The following is a 21,343-nucleotide window of genomic DNA, read 5'->3' as shown; positions in this document are numbered from 1 at the left end:
GTAACATGATACAGTGTTGTTACGAATTAGCCGACGGGAAAACATTAAAAAGGATTGTTTTTATCTTTTTACTTCCAAGAAAATCCAAAACGAATTTTTTGACTAATAAAGGCTCAAAACTATCAGATTTTAATCTTTTGATCCATAATTCTCTTCTCACTCAAACCCTAGGGCGAAACCCTAAGGAAAAATCAAAGTAGAAGACTTCATTCAAGATTCTTTCAATCTTTATCAAGATTCTTCTTCAAGGTAAGTCTTTCTCCAATAATTCCATTCTTTTCAACTAAAATTCCTCCATAAAATTATGAATCACTAATGAAAATCATAATTCTTGGCCATAGAGATTTCAAGAAACTAATTCAAGAATCTCAAGAAAGGTTTTCTTGATGGTTTACCTTCAAGCTAGGGTTTCAAAGCTTCTAATCAAGTTCTTCTTCAAGATTCTTCAAGAACCTTGTTCTTCCAGGTATGTACGGCTATCATAGTATTGCACTAGTTCGTCCTCACGCCCTACATCTTCTTTCAAATCAGTAAAAGAGAAATCTAGGATTCTACCCCTAGATTCGAGTATTCTTGAGATAAGTTGATTTAAGTTCTTGAGTTCATGGTTCTTTTAAAATTTCTATTCCTAATTATTGAGTTTCTATATTTTTATTGATATCCTTGAGTTGATTTGTTCATGTCTATAATTCAGCATGAACCCTATTTTGAGTTATAAATCTTGAGAATTTTTTCGAAGCTAACACTTGAATCTTAAACTGAGTTTTGAGAAAGTAAGTATGAGAATGAGAAGAGTCGTATACATGAGTTCCATATTGTTATTTAGACCCTTAGTCGAGTCGTTCATGCCCACTTTTGCATGGACTCCATATGTTGAGTATCTTTGAGAGGAGTAGTATCTTCAAGTTCTAAGTCTTTAGTATTGAGTTCCTAATCATTTTGTGATTATATTCCTAATCATGGGGATAGTACATGGTACTCATGAAGGTCCTTGAGTTGAGTAATTCATGCCCATAATTCTGCATGAACCATATGAGTCGAGCAGTCTTAAGATGAGAGGTATCATTGAGTCCTTGAGTTGAGTAGTTCATGCCCATAATTCAGCATGAGCCCTCCGAGTCAAGCATTCTTTAGATGAATAGTATCATTGATTCCTTGAGTTCTGGAGTTTTTTAGTTCCAAGTATTGATTTCTATGAATGGTTATCGAAAACCTTGAATTGAGTCGTTCACGTATTATTCGGCATGAACCCTATTTTAAGAAGTCTTTTTAAAAATTGTTTTAAAACTTGTTTTAAAGACTCGAGCACTAAGTTGAGGAAGAGTAGAGCTGAGTTCATTTTCTTTAAAATGATATAGGGGAACTAAGTATTCCCAAGAGTAAATGTTTTTACATTTAAGATGATAGGAAACTGAGATTTCCAAAAGGGTTTTGAGCAATTTGAGTACCATCTCTTTTAAGAGAAAGATTTTTGAGTAATAATTTCAAAACACAGAAAGAGATATGTTTATAAACATATGAGCTAGTATAGTTTGGAAGTAGTATTAAGTACCGATATGAGGGAGAGTTCATACAACTCACAGCCCACATAAACCATGTAGCCAGCGTAAGTAGCAATGGTCATACTTTTTAGATGATTCCTTAATGATTTTTAGCATAGACTAGTGGATCCAATTAGTAGTAGGTTCTATACCCCAGCAAAGTATAGGATAGTTCTGGCAGTGTGGTCTAGATGTTATATCATCACATAGCTCATAGTGATGGTTGTCGGTTAGAGAATCTCCCACAGAGTTATATTGTATTTTTATTTACAAATTGAGTTATTATTGTATTCTTCAATACAATTGAGTTATTATCTATTGTTTTAAAAGTTTTCCATATATTGCATCTTTATTATTGTTTTATCATTGAGTATCTTGAGTTGAGTATCTTGAGTTGAGTACCTTTGAGTTGAGTATCATATCTTTGAGTTGAGTATCTAATCTTTGAGTTGAGTATCTTATTCTTGAGTTGAGTTTAGTTGAGTGAGTTGAGAAGAGGTAAGTATGTTTCCTTTTTATCAAGTTCAAGCTTATGTTTATACTTTAGAATTCCCCTTACATGCTCATACATTCCATGTACTGAGCCATTTGGCCTGCATCATGAAATACAGGTATTCAAGATCATCAACAGGCATTTCGTTAAGGTCATGTGATATTCTAGTCAGCTTTGGTAAGCCTTCTTATATTCCAGAGGACTTTACATTTACCTTACTGTTAGCAGTTTTGAGATGTTGTGGGTCTTGTCCCGATATCTTTCTTTAATAGTAGCGGCTTCATATATAGAAAGAGTTGAAGAGTTTTATGTATTTACTTTCTTTTGAGTATTGTTCAAACTTTCTTAAAGTTCACTATTGGAGTTCAATGAATTTAATTCAGGTTTAAGTTTATGTATGCTTCAGTTAGTCTTCCGCTTGTAGCCATCCGGGATGAGGGTTCACTTGGGGATCATCAATGGTTCTAGAGTACCTTTCACGTCCAGGGTGTAGGCACGGGTCGTGACAAACTTGGTATCAGAGCACAGAGTTCAAGTGTCCTAGGGTTTCTATGAAGTCATGTCAATAGGATCTGATTTATGGTTGTGAGTGCCCCACTTCTATAAATGAGGGACTATAGACATTTAATAAAATTTTCCCTTTTTTCATTCTCTAAATCGTGCAATAGAACTATGTCATGAAGACTTATTCTAACTCGTGCATTCGCATATCCATTCGACTACCCCCCACACTAGTGGTGGTTAAAAACCAAAGTCAGTCTTTTATCGATGAGTTTCTCTTAGAAAAAGTCTTGAGGAAGTCATGAGACTACAGAGGGGCTTGAGAGAACCCTGTGAGTGAGTTAAATGTCGAGTATCAGAGGAATGTACTCATGTTCATATGAATTGTGCATTCAAGCTAAAAGCGAGTTGTACTCTCTTCTCTAAGCCCTGTTTCAGCCGAGATCCTTATGAGGAAGTATGTTTAGAGCTCAGGTAGTATTTTGCAGCCCAAAAAGGTAGCATGAGTTACGAAATTATGAGCAGTAGTAGTGAAAGTGCCCAGTGTTAGAGGAAAGTATGTAAAGGTTCAGTAATCTATGAAAGGGAGATAATGATGGGGAAGATTATATTATTGCAATCATACACCCAGTCAGTTATAAGTGATGAGTTCCTTTATGAGTGAAATAAGGAATAATAATGTTGTAGAGAGTTCATGATAGAAGGAAGGGGAATAGTTACTAGTTTGCATGAGATATAGTATATTTTAACCAAAATAGAGTTGATGTCGATGTGCCATCGTGTTAGATGAGGCTAAATACATCTGTTAAATAAGAGAACAAAGTATTCATGAAGTGATAGATCTAATCTAGGCTTATGATTTTTTTGAGAGGGTCATGATGTTCAGGAGGTTATAGAACTGGTTAAGTAATGAAGTATAATAAGTGGGCAAATAGTACTTAAGTTGTGAAAAGGGGATGTAGACCAGTTTAGAGATGATGGAATAGGTCTATAGCTTTCAAGTGTCAACTTTAGACCTAAGGGGGAGATGATAAGATTTGAAATCAAGTCAAATTTTGAGAATAAGATAGTAATGAGCTCAAAAGAGTATATGAGATATCTTTTCAGAGGTCCTTTTTGTAGTAGAGTGATGTTAGAAGGAGAAAGTTAATGATCTTACCATGATAATGATGGTGTGATAATTCCATCTGAGGTTATAAATGAGGAGGATGAGGTTTTACTATGAGAAATAGTTAAATAAGAGCCCTTCGTTGCTTTCGAGTAGTAATGCGGGAAATTCCAATTGGTATGGCAGGGATGATGAGAGAATGAAAACTTCTTAGGGAGTTGGTTAGTAAGACTCCATGGAGCTGTTAGAATACTAAGCTTGAATGTGGTGTCGTTAAACATGAGGTAATTCTTTATATGAGCCTAATGTTGATTAAATGAGGTGGTAAAGAGTAATGTTCTTGGGATGAGACTCATTTTAGAGAGGTATAGAACCCGAACCTTAGGATTTGGGTTAAGCTTGAATATAGTAAGAGTGTGTCACTAGACTCGGGACTTAGTAAGAGAAGTCATGTACCCTTCGGGGAACTAGGAGTTGCAGCCAATGAGGTATGGTATAAGGAAAGAAGAGCGTAGTTGAGGAGTGTCGCTAAGCTTAATATTTAGCAGTCATATTACCCCAGGCATGGTATTCCTATTCTTACTTCATGCCCAGATTTCCTTTATTTTAGATAAGGTAACTTCAGAGAGAGTTCACAACATTATCGTTCTTGATTTAGGTGCTATAAGAAGTCCCAACTCTTGGTACGAATCAGTACAGCCTGTTTTAGTAGGCAAGTTCATGAGTCAGAAGAGATAGTGAGAATAACCCCATTCCATAACCAGTCCAGTTGTCATTCGAGGACGAATGATCCCAATGGAGAGATAATGTAACACCCCGGAAAACTTTTGACTAAGACTTGAACCCTTCTTCGTTGTGAGTAGGATTTTACCAAGGAATTTAAAATTTCCTAAGTATTAAGGTCAGGTACTAGTTATAGCATCTTGAGTTCCAAAAAGAATTAAACAGAATTCATTCAAGTCATTCCTTAGTTTTTTTAAGTTTTGGGTCATTGTCAAACGGCCATAACTTTTGGTACAGGATAAGTTAGGAGACCCATAACATATCAAATGAAAGGTCTCTAAGTCCTCTTTCCAACTCCATTTAGTTTGCTAATTTTCGAGCTTGTGAGGGAGATATGTGTAACGACTCTAAAAATGAACTAGTGAAACTAGAGCCTAACTAGTGAGTGTGTGAGGTTTGATGATGCTTCATGTTGTCCCGGTTCATGGTTGAGGGGTTTAGGGGTTAAATGTCAAGTTACGACTCCCTATGGACCACTCTAGGGGTCCTTGAGGAGGACCCTAAGCTTAACCCCCAAGGCTGCCCCAATTGATGAGAGTTAGCCAAAGTTTGGTGACCTACGGAAAGGGTCACGCCCCGTAGGTCCATCCACACCCCGTGGGTGGCCTTCATAGGTAAAAGGGCCCCAAACAAAGCCACATCCCTAGACCACGGACCAACAGGACGGTCTGTGAATGGACTCACGGTCCGTGAGTCAAGGGCTCATGGATGGCACCTGTGTGCTGTCAAGTGACACGGCCAAGTGAAAGGTGAAGTGGTAAATTCACCCTTTGCCTAGGTAAGTTCTTGGACAGTTTTGGGTTTATTTAGGTATTTTAAGAGTATTAAAAGAATAAAATACTATTTTAGATTTCATTCTTCAAATTTTCCCCAAATCAAAACCCCTCCTTCTCAAAGTATCTTCTCTCTAGAACTCCATTGAAGACCAAGAGAAGAAGAAGACTTAGGGCTTGAAGAGGAAGGCTATTGGGTAGATTTTCATGGGATTCTTCAATATAAAGGTATGGTGATTCTTCATCTAGGGTTAGCTTTCACCCTAGAGTCAATTTCAAAGAAGTTTCAAAGTTTTCAAGTTTCACAAAAACCTAGGTTTTACTCAATCTCATGGGTTCTTGCATCAAACGTTTTCAAATGATAAATTATGATTATATTGATGTTTAATTGATGATTTAAGATTAAAATACTCTATGAACCCGTGATTTCTCTCAATTCCTAAATTGTGCCTTATGAAGTGGGTTTGTTGATTATGAATGAATGTTGATGGATTTATGCCTAGATTGATTTAGATTGTTGAATTGTATCATCATCTATGCCTAATTATGGTGAATTGTTGGTGAATGGAGGATTTGTGGTCATAGCCTTGAGAGGGCATGTTTGACCTAATTTCATGTTAAAGTAGAATTGTGCTTGAATTGTTGATCCACTTGAAAGGTGGAGGTGTTTACTTACTATGTACATTGTGATCATGGCCTTGAAGGCATAGTGTGAGGAATTGAGGTATTATCATGATGTTGTATATATGAATTTATAATGTGAAGGATATACATGTAATTTCAATGATTGAATGATGATGATAGAATGTGAAGAGTTTCTATAATGGGAATGTTGAATGTAGAATTGGTAAGCTTATGCATCTTTTTCTTATATAATGAATGTGTCTTGACTTGATGAATATGATTCGATAGGCTATGGAATTCCTTTCATATATGAGTGATGAATGTGTCTTGACTTAATGGTTATGAATTGATAGGCTTTAGGCATTCTTTTCATAAATGATCTAATGTAATGAAGACTCTAGAATCGATAGGCTAGTGGTATTCCTTTCTTAATGAGTCAATGGACCATGAATCGATAGGCTAGTGGCATTCCTTTCATAAGTATAAGAATGAAATGAGGGACCATGAATCGATAGGCTTATGGCATTCTTTTCATGGGGACTCTAGAGCTATCCTTGAATGTACCATGGATCGATAGGCTTATAGCATTCCTTCCTTATGTAATGATGTATAATGGGTCGATAGGCCTATGGCACTCCTCCCTAATACACTAATGTAATGTGAATGAAATAATCTATGGGAATGTAGGCTAAGCACCGAGTGGATATAGTTAGATGGAAACTCTCCTAATGTTAGGTTAGAGTTCCAATGAACATCTTCTTATCCTATAACTATGTGCCCACATAGGATATTAGCCAGCGGATTTCATCCGAGCTAATGTTATTATTCTACCTTAGGCAAGTGGAACACCTCTTACGGTGTAGGGTTACATGACACCAGATTCCATGTCTAGCTTGCATGGTCTATGTCGGTTAAATGCTTATTCCCATCATGTGATATGTGCACTCTAGTTACTTGATAGGTACTACAAAGTGTAGGTAGTAGTACGGGATGATATTTATACATTGCACGAGTAGGCTTTGAAGGGGCTATAGTGAGTTCTCTAAGTCTTAATGACTAAATGTATGAAAGTCCTTTAAATGCATAAATGTGTCCTAAATGAACCTAATGAATAATGTTGACTTAAATGCTTAGTGTAAAGATGCATGCTATACTTGGATTGTATTAAGAGTTACTTTTTTGTCATGACTTATTGTATATGAATGTGCCATGTCTAGGGTGACTTCAAAGGAGTACTTAGTGTGAGTAGTATGGGATGCTACTTGCACATTGCACAAGTATGACTTAGAGTTGTCTTAGATGTTTGTCTTAATGTGATGATGTGATTCATGTAATGTTTATGTCTCTTAAATGCTTTATTATGTAAAGGTGGAAAGGATGAATGGTAAGTTCACTTTTGGTGACCTTAAGGTGGTACCTTAGTGTGGGTGGTGGTATGGGACGCTATCCATACATTGCACAAGGTATAGCTTGAGGGTTACTTGAGGTGAAGGCTCAAGGTGAAGGTAAAGGGTTATATGTGATTGTGTTCAAATGTGAAAATGTGACTTGTATGTTGGTTGTGACTTATATTATGCCTCTTTTATAAATGTTCTTGAAATTTTACTAAATGTCATGAGAGCATGACTTTCAAACAAAAAGTCCCTTTTTAAGCATGTTTTTGCATGGTCATCATACTTAGTATATTTTTGTGTGCTAACCCATATTTCTCTTATTTTTACTACAAGTGTAGGTTCCGGCAAGTGATTGATTCTAGCTAGGATTTAAAGTATTTGGATAGAGTTTCCTCCAAGACTCGGTATGTCCTCATTGATTCGAGGACAAGAACTCTTATGTTTCATTTCTCCATGTAATAGACATTTAGTAGTTTGTCGATTGTAAAGGGCCGTCGCCCTATCTTGTTAAAGTTTTATCTAAGATGGCCATGTGAGACTTAGTCTTCCGCTGTGTCTTTTGAAATATTTTAATGAGTATTTGAATGTTTTGAATCGTATGATTTTGAATAAAAACTTTTAATTTCGTACTATTTCTATTACCTATGTAATGAATGAGCTATGAGGCTTGTATTAGTCCCCTTCGGGGTTGAGTACGCCGTGTTACGACTAGGGGGTGCTCTCCGGTCATGAAAATATGCCCTTTTTAAGTCAGGTTATCAATTTAAGGAAACTTACCCGAAAATAGGAGGGGTATTTTAGTCTTTTCCTTACCCCCACTTATTCTAAACGCGAATTACACCTAATTAAGGGTCTAAACTGGTTAGAATCAGTTTCATTCACCCCCAAAAGCATTTAGGGTTTTAGAGAGAAGATTCAAGAGGAGGAAAAGTTCAAAGTTTCAAGCGTTCGTTTAAGAAATTCAAAATTTCGCCAAGAACCTAGTTCTTTGAGGTATGTAAGCTTCCATAGTGTTGGGTTTGTTCACCCACACACCAATCATGAGTTTATTTTGCGAATATATCCATAAATATTGAGAAATTTAATTTCTTGATGAGTTCTTGATAAGTATTTTGAAGTTTCCTTATCGATTAAGTTTTAATGTAAGATTCTACTTGAGTCAAGTTCAAACGACCATATATCCTATAATATGAAGAGTTACATGGTACATAACCTATAAAATTAAAGGTATTTTAATCTACTTTCCAATGCCACCAATTTCACGTCAATTCAATTTCTGAGTAAAAAGTTATGACCATTTTAGTAACCTGATACAGTGCTACGAATTAGCCAACGGGAAAACATTAAAAAGGGTCGTTTTTGTCTTTTTACCTCCAAGAAAACCCTAACGAATTTCTTGACTAATAAAGGCTCAAAACAATCAGATTTTCATCTTTTAATCCATCATTCTCTTCTCGCTCAAACCCTAGGGCAAAACCCTAAAGAAAAATCAAAGTAGAAGACTCAATTCAAGATTCTTTCAATCTTTTTCAAGATTCTTCTTCAAGGTAAGTCTTTCTCCAAGAATTCCATTCTTTTCAACTCAAATTCCTCCGTACAATTATGAATCACTAATGAAGATTTAAGTTTCAAATTGAAGTTTTATAAATTTGAAACTTCAAAGTTAAAACTCTAAAGTCTAAACGTTATACATTATACATTTTGTAAGCTAACTTTAAACTTTAAATTCAATTTTAAACTTTAAAGCTTAAAGTACTCAATTTAAACTTTAAAACTCAATTTAAACTTTAAAACTCAATTTAAACTTTAAAGTTTAAAGTTTAAACTTTAAACCTTAAAATTTAATTTTATATTAGGCTAATATAAAAATAGTTGAAAATTAAATTTATAAAATGACTTGCATTAAATATAAGAGACTATTTTAAAAGAAAACCAAGGCGAATAGCCGTATATTTATTCAAATAAATAAAATGTACAAATACAAATACTAGAAAGAGTACCTAATCTAGGTATTGAATAATAATTATTATACTAATAATTGAATTTTTTTTTAAAATCTTTTCATAACTTTTGTATCATTTCAAAAGAAACATTATTTGGAACTTGTTTTTGTCGCTCTTCCTCCATTGCTTCCATGCCATCATCACTATTATCACCAAATATTTCACCTATTTCGTCTTCTATTTGGCAACTTAATTGTGGTAGTCCGATATTTCTTCTTTCGGCATTGACTCAATCTCTAAACAACATTGATATTTTCAAACTCTGCTCTACTAATGAGTATCGATGATCTCCAATCATAAATCTCATTGCGCTGAAGGCTTGCTCTGAAGCGACCGATGATGCTTAAATCGCTAGCACATCTCGAACAACCCTACCAAGGTTCAAAAAAAAAAATCACAATTCTTTCACCATACTAATAGTTGAGCTTGAGGTTTTCCTTCTTCATTCCTAATCTTTTCCCATGCCTGATTGAAATATAAATCAAAATCATTATTGGTAGAAGATGGAGGTTCAACTATTGGAATATTTTTTTATATAGCTTTATATGTATGATATAACTCTCTAGCTTTTGTTATTGTATTTTTTTTTTTACAATCATCAACACTAGGAGTTTCATCAACTTCAATTTCTAAATTTGCATAAATTTTTTCAACCATTCTTTCAACACCTTTTAATTTGTAATTTGGATTAAATAAAGTAGCAGTCAAATAGATTTGAGGAATAGGAAAAAAATATTTTTTGAATTTTTCAATCATAAAAACAAGTAATTCTTTAAACCAATGTTTTCCTTTATATTTTGCAAATTCAGATGAAATAGAACAAATATTTACTAAAACAGAAGAAATAATTGGTTAATATTGACCAAAAACAACATTTATAAAAAACACTTAAAAATTCAATAAGTTCTTTTGTATTTTCCCAATCATCATAACCAATTCTTAAATTTAGGTCCGCATTATAAGCATTAAAAACTAATTGTATTGGCTCTTGATAAACATAAGCAACTTCAAGCATTTCAAATAAAAAATTTCATCTAGTGCATACTTCTTTTGGAACTTTTCTATATGTAAGTCCACATTCTTTACAATAATTTTTAAATTCTGAAATTCTAGCTTTTATTTTAGCTTTAAAAATCCAATTATAAGCAATTCTATTTTTTTCACAAGAAATTCCAAATTGAGAAATACCATCTTTTACTACCAAATTATAAACATGTGCAGCATACTTAATATAAAAAGAATCATTATCAATTAGACAAAGTCTACATTTTAAATAATCAATTGATTTTAAATTATTAGAAGCATTATCTAAAGTGACACTCGTTAGTTTATCACATATTCCATAAAATTGTAAAATAACGCCTATTTTTTATACTATATAAGAACCGGTTTTAGTTTCTTCAACATATTTATATTCTAATATTCATTTTTGCATGTTCCATTCATGGTCAATCCAATGGACAGTAACAGTAAAATAATCATTACCATTAGAACTATGTCACATATCAGAAGTAATAGATAATATACCATCATAATAGACAAATAAACAATGAAGAAAATGACAATATTCTTTTTGATATTTAAAAAGATCTTTTTTAATTGTACTTCTTGGAATACCTTCATAATTTGGGTTATACAATTCCCGAATATAATGAATAAAACCAAGATGTGAAGGAAATGAAAAAGGCAAACCACAAACAACAACCATTTTAGCTAATTCCCTACGATCTTTTTCTTTACTATATGTGTGGTGTGTGCTTGGGCCAGTCGGGTTAGTCATATGTAACACACTTTGAACCATATTAGAACCACCAACTCCTATAGGATTTTCAGGTATGAGTATTCCATTTCTATTAGCCCTTTTTATAACATCTAGGCGAGCAAATTCTTTATTATACTTTCTCAAATGCGTTCTTAGTCGTCCTGTCCCCCCTTGCGCTCCCGTAGTCCTATGTTTCATGGTCAATTTACATTTCGAGCAAGTATCAGTAGTTTTTCTTCTCATTTTGTACCAAAAAATTTCATACTTAAGATATTTTAACACGTACAACGGTATGTGAAAAAAGTAGGCAAATGGGGGATATCATTTTGTTCCGGTAATTCGGTAGCCGGACTAGTAGGGTTAGGGGTCTCATCATCTTCATCATTTATTTCTACTTCCTCGTCTAATTCTTCCTCAAAATTAGTAAAACATCGGTTTAATGTCTCATGATCTATTTCATTTTCGAAATTAAATTCAATAATATTTGGTCGTGACATAAAAGAAGTTTCATCAACATGAGTATAATCATCAGTATTAATTCTAAATCTAGGTGGCAAATATTTAGAACTAGAACTACTAGTTCCTCCTCCCCTAAAACAATTAAATATTATGAAAAATAAGCAAGATATTATAACAAAAAAAATAAATTAACTTAATTAATAAACAAATAAAAAATTAAAGTTGCAACGAATGTACCGAACGTCTACGTAAAAGTAGACGTATAATCAAAGTCGGAATTGAGAGATGTCAATTGAAGCTTCTGATTTACTTCAAATAAATCTCCAAACTCTAGGTCAATATCACAAAATAATAATTATGAATTTATGAGAGATTCAAAATTGAGAGATTTTGTAAGATGTTAATGGAATAAGTTATGAATTTGTGAGTTAAATGAAAGAATATGGGTATATTTATAGTGTTAAGGGGTTAGAGAGGGGTGGGGGTAAATTTGAGCCATTTTGGCCCCAACCCAACAACTATTATGGCCATTACACATTAAAATAAAAATAAAAATGGAACTAACCGTTGAACAAGTTCATATCGGACCGGAATCGAACCGGAACCGGGTCTAACCAAACCGGATCAACCGAGTAAAAACCCAGGTTCCGTTTCATTACATGTTCTGGTACCCTATTAGACCGGACCCTTACCGGTTCAACTGGTACAAGATATACTGGGACTGAAACTGAATCGGACCGGGTACAATCCTGTCCAATTGCCAGTCTTAGATGAGGTGAACCTTTTTATAATTTTGGACATCATGTCTTCTAGCCTTACAAACCCGATCCTCTATCTCTACTCATAGGTGTAACATATGCACCCTCCTATCAGTTATGTTATTATCTTCCCTTGCCCAATCATTTTTTCTATCTTGACCCCTATTTTGGTCATTGTACCTATTCTAGTTGTAGTTGTAGTTGTTGTCTTGATTGTAGTTACCATCCCGATTGTAGTTGTTGTTGCGGATGTATTGTCCTTCTTGATTAAAATTGTCCTCTTGATTATACTTCCAACCTTGATTCCCTTGAACTTGGCGCCAAGAATCTTTGTTGAAAGCTTGGGCATTGGTTCGGAAACCACCCATTTGATGATCATTCACATAGTACGCATCCTTTTCATAGCCATAATCATCTTGTGGTGGTGCTCTTTTCTTGTAGTTTACTGCATTGCCCTTGTCTGCATTGTGCCTTAAATGTTTTAACACCAAGACAACCTCTATTCTTAGTTATGCCACCTTTTGACGCATATCCTCAGTTGGTTGGTTTGAGTGTTGGTTAGCCTTCACTATAAAAGTACTCCTTGAAGTTTCTATACCTCTAGTAGACCATGTTTTATTTGTTTTGGCAACCTCTTTAAGTTTCTCCACAACTTGCTCGAATGAGTTTCTCATGAGTGATCCTCCAGTGATAGTGTCCACCATAGCTTTGCCATTGTCATCCAATGCTCTATATAAGATCTCCATAAGTGACTCATCATCTATTTTGTGGTTAGGTGAACTTCTTAGGTAGCATGTAAATCATTCCCATGTATCACATGTCTGCTTGAAGTTGTTAATTTTATCCTTCAGTCTCAACTTATTTGATAATGGAAGTACTTATCTATGAATTTCTGGTGCATCTCAGTCTAAGTTGTGATTGAGTTGTATGGACACTTAGATATCCACATAGTTGCATCCTAAGTTAGTGATAATGGGAACTCACGCAATGTGATGACATCCATATCTAAGTCTAGCGCATTCACACTGCTATGACAAACACTTACAACTTTACTAAGATGGGCATATGGGTCTTTAAATAGCAGACCAATGAACAATCCTCTAGTTGTAATCATTTGCATTAAGCTTCTAGTGACAACAAACTTTGATCCAACTAGCAATGAAGGTAACACAATGGTACATGACGTCCTAATAACATTATGATCAACCCTGTAGTTATTCTGCACACCACCTTATGTTTGGGTGGAGGTTGATCTCCCACTATTGGTTGGTTGTTTCAGTTATTTCCTGGTGCCTCTTCTCCATGGGGGAGATTTTGGTTCTTAATCTCTTCTTCCATTCTAGCTCGTTCTGCGTTCTCTGCTATATTTTGATGTCCACCTATGCTAGTGATGAGTAAGCAGTGATTCGCCAAATATGAAAAGCTGGCTCAATCGAGTTCACCAACTGAGATTCAAACACCTGAGGCCTGAAGCAAAGTAAAGGAGAGCTAAAGAACAAACGGTGATCCACCGAATGTGAAAGGTGAGCCTGACTAACATCGCCGATCAGATCACACATGGAATTTCATATTAGTTTTTGGGGAAATTATAAATAGCGCAAAGGAGAGAGAAAATGTATCAAATCGTGAATCTAGTTTTTCGACCTTTCTTACTTTTTCATATTGAGAAATAGAGTTTCAAGTTTTTCTCTTAGTTTTGGGGATTTTGAACAATCTTATAATTGACATTTGAGGGTTCAATTCAAAGTAGTGTTGAAGATGATTGTTGATTATCAACTCCTTAATGGCTGAAACATCATTGGTATAGTGTTTTTCCATTTATGATGCTTGACTAAAACCCCGATTCTAGAGGTGTGAATATGGAGTTAAGTGTTAATTTAATTTTGTGGGTCTAGTGTCTTGCTCTATTTTTTTGCTGTTCATACATGGATTTGGGCTATTTAGCATACGGTTAATTTAATGGTTAAGGTTGAAAACTTAATCCTAGCTTAGATCTTTGATTGATGCTTGAAACAAATTAATTGAAGTGGGTAAATAGCTAAATACTTGTAAATTAGTTGATTGTTGTAGTTTGCGCGAAAGAGAATTTGTAGTTCAATTTTAATTGACAAATCTGCTCGACGGAGATATTTTAGTAAGGTATTGGGTTGATTTGTATTTGACATAGATGATATCAAAAGGAGCTTCTATGATATGATGCTCTGAGATCGAAAGAAGATTTTTGTCATTGACGATTATCCAACTTATCCATGTGTGTTTAGCATTATTGAGCAAATACTTGCACTCTTATTTGTCGTTGACACAAACTCCCACACCCCTAGATCATCTCTCACTTTTTTGAATCCCTATTTTTAGTTGAAATTGTAATAATTGATTTTGAACCCTGATTTTAAATTTGGTGAAATCATCCATCCATTTGTCCTAATTACTACAATGAGTTGGTTAGCACTTCTAATTTCCTGATTAAATTCTTTTATTTAGATCACTCCAGGTGGGATTCAACCCCGACTCTTTTATTGGGTATTTATATTGTGAGTGATCGCTTACTCTTTAATTCATTTTGAGAGTAATTTGAGCGTTATATAAAATGGTGCCATTGTCGGGGAGTGATAGCTAAAAATTCATTTCGTGAAGTTAATTTGTGATCTTGTTTGTTTGTAGTAGAATACATTCTTTTTTGGTATTGTCGTTGTGCATCACTTGAATGTAGAAACATGTGCAAGAATAGGAGTGATGAGGCTAGTCACTATGGGCAGAATAATAACATGGGAGATATGAATGACATGCATGTTAATGTCGTCAAAAGTACAGGATAAATCTGGTTACCTCCTACTATGGGGAGAGATATGTTTCATGTAACCAGAACTATGTTGCAATTGCTTCAGATGAGAGGAGTGTGGAGGTCTTGCTCATGAAGACCCTTATGAACATCTCCAGAATTTTGTGGATATTTGTGGGCCTTTAGTCTTTGAGAACATCTCACAAAAATCCATACGTTTGAGGTTGTTGTCATTTTCCTTATCGGGAGAAGCAACCAGGTGGCTAGCCGAACTATCAAATGATACTATAACTTCTTGGGAGGAGCTGACAAAAACATTCCCTGAGAGATTTTTCCCTCCTCGACAAAGGTAAAACGTAGAGATATTATCCATAATTTCAAAAAAGTGGAAGGTGAACCTCTCCATAAAACCTGGTTGAAGTTTCAAAAGTTAGTGCTACAATGCCCGACACATGGTGTTCCAGACAAATTATTGTTGCAATATTTTTATCGTATCCTTGATATGGGCAACAAAAGATTGGCTGACCAACTCATTCAATGAGGGCTAATGTGACAACCATTTGATGTGGCAACAATGTTGCTTGATGATATGATCAAGATAAACCGAACATGGAACACTAGGTAAGATCAAGTATCTTATCTATAATTGGGTATGCGCAAGAAGAAAATGGAGAAAAACCACGAGCCTGATGATAACGTGGTCAAGACAATGACTCAAATTGACTTGTTATCCAAACATGTCATGGGGGTGGATTCAAATTGGTATATTATGTGGTAGTAAACATTCATAGTAACTCTAAAATAAATACATGATAAATATTACTCCCTCTGTCCCTAGTTACTTGTTCACTTTTGAATTGACACACCTATTAAGAAAAAATAATTATTGACATAGTGAGATTACCATTTTACCCCTATTAATTATAAAGTGGATGAATTAAAAATATAAGATTTTCAAGAAGTTCTACCTTTTTCAAAGTAATTAATTGAGGGTATAATAGGTAAAAAAAATTGTCGTTTCTTAATTTGTCAAAAGTCGACAGGTAAATAGGGACATCTATTAAAGAAAAAGTGGACAAGTAATTTTTATTTTTTTATGCACGGACCAAATATTTATTCACAAATTTATTTTTTTAAGTGGTGTTAGTCAAACAATTTTAAATTATCTCATCAAATGTAAAATAAATACTCAATAAATATTATTTATATTAATAAATTTTAAATCATATTGAATTGAATGATTTTATATAAAATATGAAGAGACATTGGATATCCATCATTAAAGATTTTTTTTTATCAATCATTGATTTTTTACTCAAAATAATTATAAAATTTACATAAATATTATCGATATTCAAAATAGTAAAACTACAACTTAAGGCTTTGAACATAAAATTAAAGAACATAATTAAAGTTGGTCTCACTATTTAAAAAAGGATAAACTACCTTATTAGACATACATCACTACTATATATACTATTTATCTTTACTTTCAAACAATTACATATATTACCACTTTTAATATTTATACCATATATTAATATATTATTTGAAGATACAATTAGATTATTAGATACCCACATACCTCAAAACTAGGATTGATTAATTATCTGTTTAATTAACTTTTTCACTCCAAATCAATCATTGTCGCTTAATTCTCCCCTCCCATATTTATCACTCAATTATGTCGCCTCCTTTATGATTCAAGAATTTCATCGTACAATTTCATTCCAACAATACCTAATCTACTCTCTTTTCTCAAGATATCATCACCATGGTCGACAAATTCCCCTGAACCCAAATATTATTATGTATTGTTCATTTATAACTAGATCAAATCAAAGTAAATGCTACAGAGAAAACTTTAATTCATAGTGGGTCTTGATTGTTTGTCTCCGGAAGAAATTGATCTTAATTTTGATTATGTTATGCCACAACGCAAAAGGATCAAAGAGAGTATTGTAGAGAGTTTTTGTTTGTTGGTGTTCTTCTAAGGCTTTCTTTGGTTACCGTGACATGGATTTGGTAGTACCAATATTACTTTGATATAGCCCTTGAAACATGTGTATCCAATAAGTAGTAATCTTAATTAAAATCTGAGTTTTTATTTTTAGTAATGGGGTGTCTGACCATGTATATGTATCCACCATTAAATTTTGGATATATGATTTTTAACAACACGATGATATTAACGATACGATAGATACTCTACAGTCGTGATTTGTTCCTAAATTCATGTATTGTTTCAGCTACATTTCATATTTAGATACACATAATTAAATGTATATTCTTATTATGTATTCGAGATGCATGTTTTTTGATATAACGTATGAAATTTAAATACGCAAAATTAGATGTATATGCTTCTTCTTTTTGTATATTCCATATTTAGATACACATAATTAGATGTATATGCTTACTATGTATTCGAGATACATGTTTTTGGATATAATATATGCAATTGATACTTGATACATCAAATTAATACTAGATACATATAAAAGATACATGAAATTAATATTATATATATATATATATATACACACACATAAAATTAATACTAGATACTTATAACAAATACATGAAATTTACTTGCAGGACACTCATGTATCTAAGTGTTTAGTTTGTTGGATATATCATATATTGATAATAGATACATCAAATTAATGAATTTATTAATTTAAGAGTAATAATTTGAAATTATTCAAATTGCATTACCAAGATATCCATGTTTTTATCTTATATTAAAAATATTAATGAATTTACTATTTCAAAGAATAATAAAATGAAATTAATTATCTATGTATTTTGAAAATCCTCTATTACTCCTCTAATTAAGGAAATCAGTTCCAACCAATTAATTTAAATAAATAAATTTTGTATCCCAATTTTAAAATTTGGCAGATACATGTATCTCATGGATTCAGACTCATGTATCATAAGCATAAAATATGGTACATGAAGTAATATTTGAAATTATTGGAAATCTTAATAATTATGATCTAAACTAGTGGGATTTATGTGGTTTGCTCATTAAAAAAACTTATGCAGTAATTTAAATTAAAATGGAACAAAAAATGGTTTTTTTTTATGTTCCGAAAATGCCCTCTGAAAATACATTGCAGCTAGTCAAATCTAGATGGGGCCCACTTGTAAAAATAGATAAACTACAAATGTGGTATCTTCAACTCTATGTGGGGCCCACATATGAAAAAGTATGAACTACAAATGAGATATTTTTTTGTCTTTAATAGGAAATGTTCACACAACAGAACCAGTAGTACAACACAATTAAAGCTTGAAGTTTAAAGGAAAATCCTTAAATAACCAAAATAACCCTTAAATTCAATTTTTAATCTTAGAAAGCAACATGTTGACAGTGTGGTGGCTGCTTCATTTGTAACTCTCTCTTATTACTAGATATTAGGTTCCCGCACCAGCGCGGGCCCAATATATATTACTTCCTCCGTCTCATTTTATGTGAGGTAATTTGATTCGCCACGGAGTTTAAGAAAGAAATGAAGACTTTTAAAACTTGTGGTCCAAAATGAATTATATAAATTTGTATGACTGTAAATTATTTCATTAAGGGTAAAATAAATATTTTATAGTCAAATTGTTACTTAATATAGGAATGTGACATTCTTTTGGGACTGACTAAAAAGGAAAGTAAGTCACATAAATTGGAAGTAGTTCTTTGTTTCAATTTATGTGACACCGATGAAATTTGGAGAGCTATATAATTTTTTGTATGTGATTTTGTTAAATATATTTTGAAGTTGTTAATTTATTGTGATTTATAGCACTTCTTATATCATTTTCAAATAATATATATTATTCTTTCTGTTCCATTTTATACTTTTACGAAAATCAACTATTTCTTATATGATTCTTAAATATTTTTAGTTGTTATTTTACTTTAATTTACAATACTTTTTATGTTATTTTCAAACAAACTTCTTTTGTTTCAATATGGAATTAAAGAGTCAATAAAATTTCTTTTATGATTTTTAATTATGTTTTTTTAATATCTTATATTATTACATTGTGATTTTCAGTACCTTTTATGTAATTTTTAAATATAGAACAAATTAAAAGAAAAACAAGGAAAAATTTAAATGAAGAAAGTACTAAAATTTTCAAATAATCATATTTCTATATTAAAATGTTAAAAACTTTAAAACTCCACATATATGCACAAAATAATATACGGAAGACAAAATAATTTTTACAATATATATTAAAGCTCTTTCTAATAATATCACATATTTATTCTATTTTTTAAATATGACTCCTTCCGTATCAATTTATTTGAACATATTTTTTTTATTTTACTTAAAAAAGAAAATTACTTCTTAATTTAATTTTTTTTACATAGCGTATCTATGATTATAAAATTAGAAATACTTTTTACTTTAATATATGTGATATATTTTAAATTTAAGATTACAAAATTTAAAAATATTCTTCATATTTAACACTTCGTGCAAAAAAAAATAGATGAAACAATTAAAATGGAAGAAACAATATAAATAATTTATTAATGAATGAATAATATTCAAAGATCCCTTGAGGATAGAAATTGGAAATAATAAAATATAAGAACAATGCAAGGAAATGGTGTACAAAAGTAATAATAGGGCCCACACAATTAAAGTAAAAGAGGAAAAAAAGCAAATGGTTTTTGTGTCCAACAAAAAGGAAGTACATTTATGAAGCAGGCAAGTATAATCATTTTTCAAGTTTGAAAAGTACGAAATACCATAAAGCAACCCTCTATTTTGATTTATTTACGCAAGTACCTTCATCGTCCGGCCCACGTGGAGGCTATTAACTGATTTCGTAGTATTGAGGTACTCAACACTTAGGTAAAGTAAAGCATATAATGACAAAAAGAATTCTTAAATTGAGTGTATTTTCACGTAAGCACACGTGTTGACAGAGAAGAGCATGCTTATTCGCTCTTCTTATATAGTAATAATAACTAGGTAATGTTGCCCGTGCTATGCACGGGCCCAATAATATAAATGGTATGTTTTGGGGCTAATAACGGAGATTTTTGAAGCGATTGTTTGCGTGGATAAAGGAATAAGTTTTTGAATCAGAAACTTGTACTTTATTTGACGCTATTCAAGGCACAATAAGACTATCCACATACAACATTTTTGAAATATTTTATGTTGTCAATTATCATGATTTATAGTATTTTTACGATAAATTTACTTAAAGAATGAGTGGAAATTTTTGTATTTTTTTTCAAAACATATTTTATGTTGTCAATTATCATGATTTATAATATTTTTACGCATTTTTTAAATATAAAAAACTCAAAAAAAAAATAAGACAAATAAATTAAAATGGACCCAATATATGTTATTTTTGTTGTCTCAATTTATGTCACACAAATAAAATTTGGAGAGTCATCCAAATTTTAATTTTTTTTAAAAAAATGTTTTAAGTTATTAATTATTGTGATTTATAATATTTTGATGTAACTTTCAAATAACCAACATTACTGGTCACTTTGTCCTAATTTATGTGATATGGATAAAATTACAAAATTAACCCTTTTAAAATGTCTTTCAAATATTTTAAGTTGTTAATTATTATTATTTATAATACTTTTTTGGTAATTTTAAAATGATATGTGTTATTTTTTCTGTCCTAATATATGTGGGCCTGAAAGAATTCTGAGAGTGAACCTATTTATTATATAGCTTTTAAATATTTTAAATTGGTAATTATTGTAATTTTTAATGCTTTTTAAGTCATTTGTAAATGATATATGTTGCTTCCTTTGTCCCATTTTATATAGTATAAATAAAATTCCCGAAACCAACTAAATTTTTAATATATTTTTAAAAATATTTTAAATTATTAATTATTGCGATTTATAATATTAAAAAAAAAGTACAAAACTTGTATCAGCCTAAAAAATGACCACGATAATTCGAAGCCTACATAAAGCAATATGGTTGTACGTCATTTTTAAATACTTAATATATATTACTCCACTTGTCTGAATATATGTAGCATTGATAAAATTTCAAGATTCAATCAAATGTTGTTAATTGTTAACATTTATAATACATTTTACGTAGTTTTCAATAATTTCACATTAAACAATACATATTACTACTTTTGTCTCATTTTATGTGACATTGATAGATTAATTTTAACAATCAGTCAATTTATTTTTTCTGTTTTTTTAATAAATATTTTAAGTGGTCAAAATCACGATTTATTGTATTTTATACATAATTTTTAACGATAGATTAATTTCAAGAATTAATCGAATTTTTTTATATGTATTTATTTTTGAAATATTTTATGTTGTCAATTATCATGATTTATAGTATTTTTAC

This window comes from Solanum stenotomum, chromosome 7, assembly GCF_019186545.1.
Source record: "Solanum stenotomum isolate F172 chromosome 7, ASM1918654v1, whole genome shotgun sequence".
NCBI classification, from domain to species: Eukaryota; Viridiplantae; Streptophyta; class Magnoliopsida; order Solanales; family Solanaceae; genus Solanum; species Solanum stenotomum.
The sequence above is the reverse complement of the archived record's forward strand: the minus strand, read 5'-3'. Positions refer to the sequence as shown.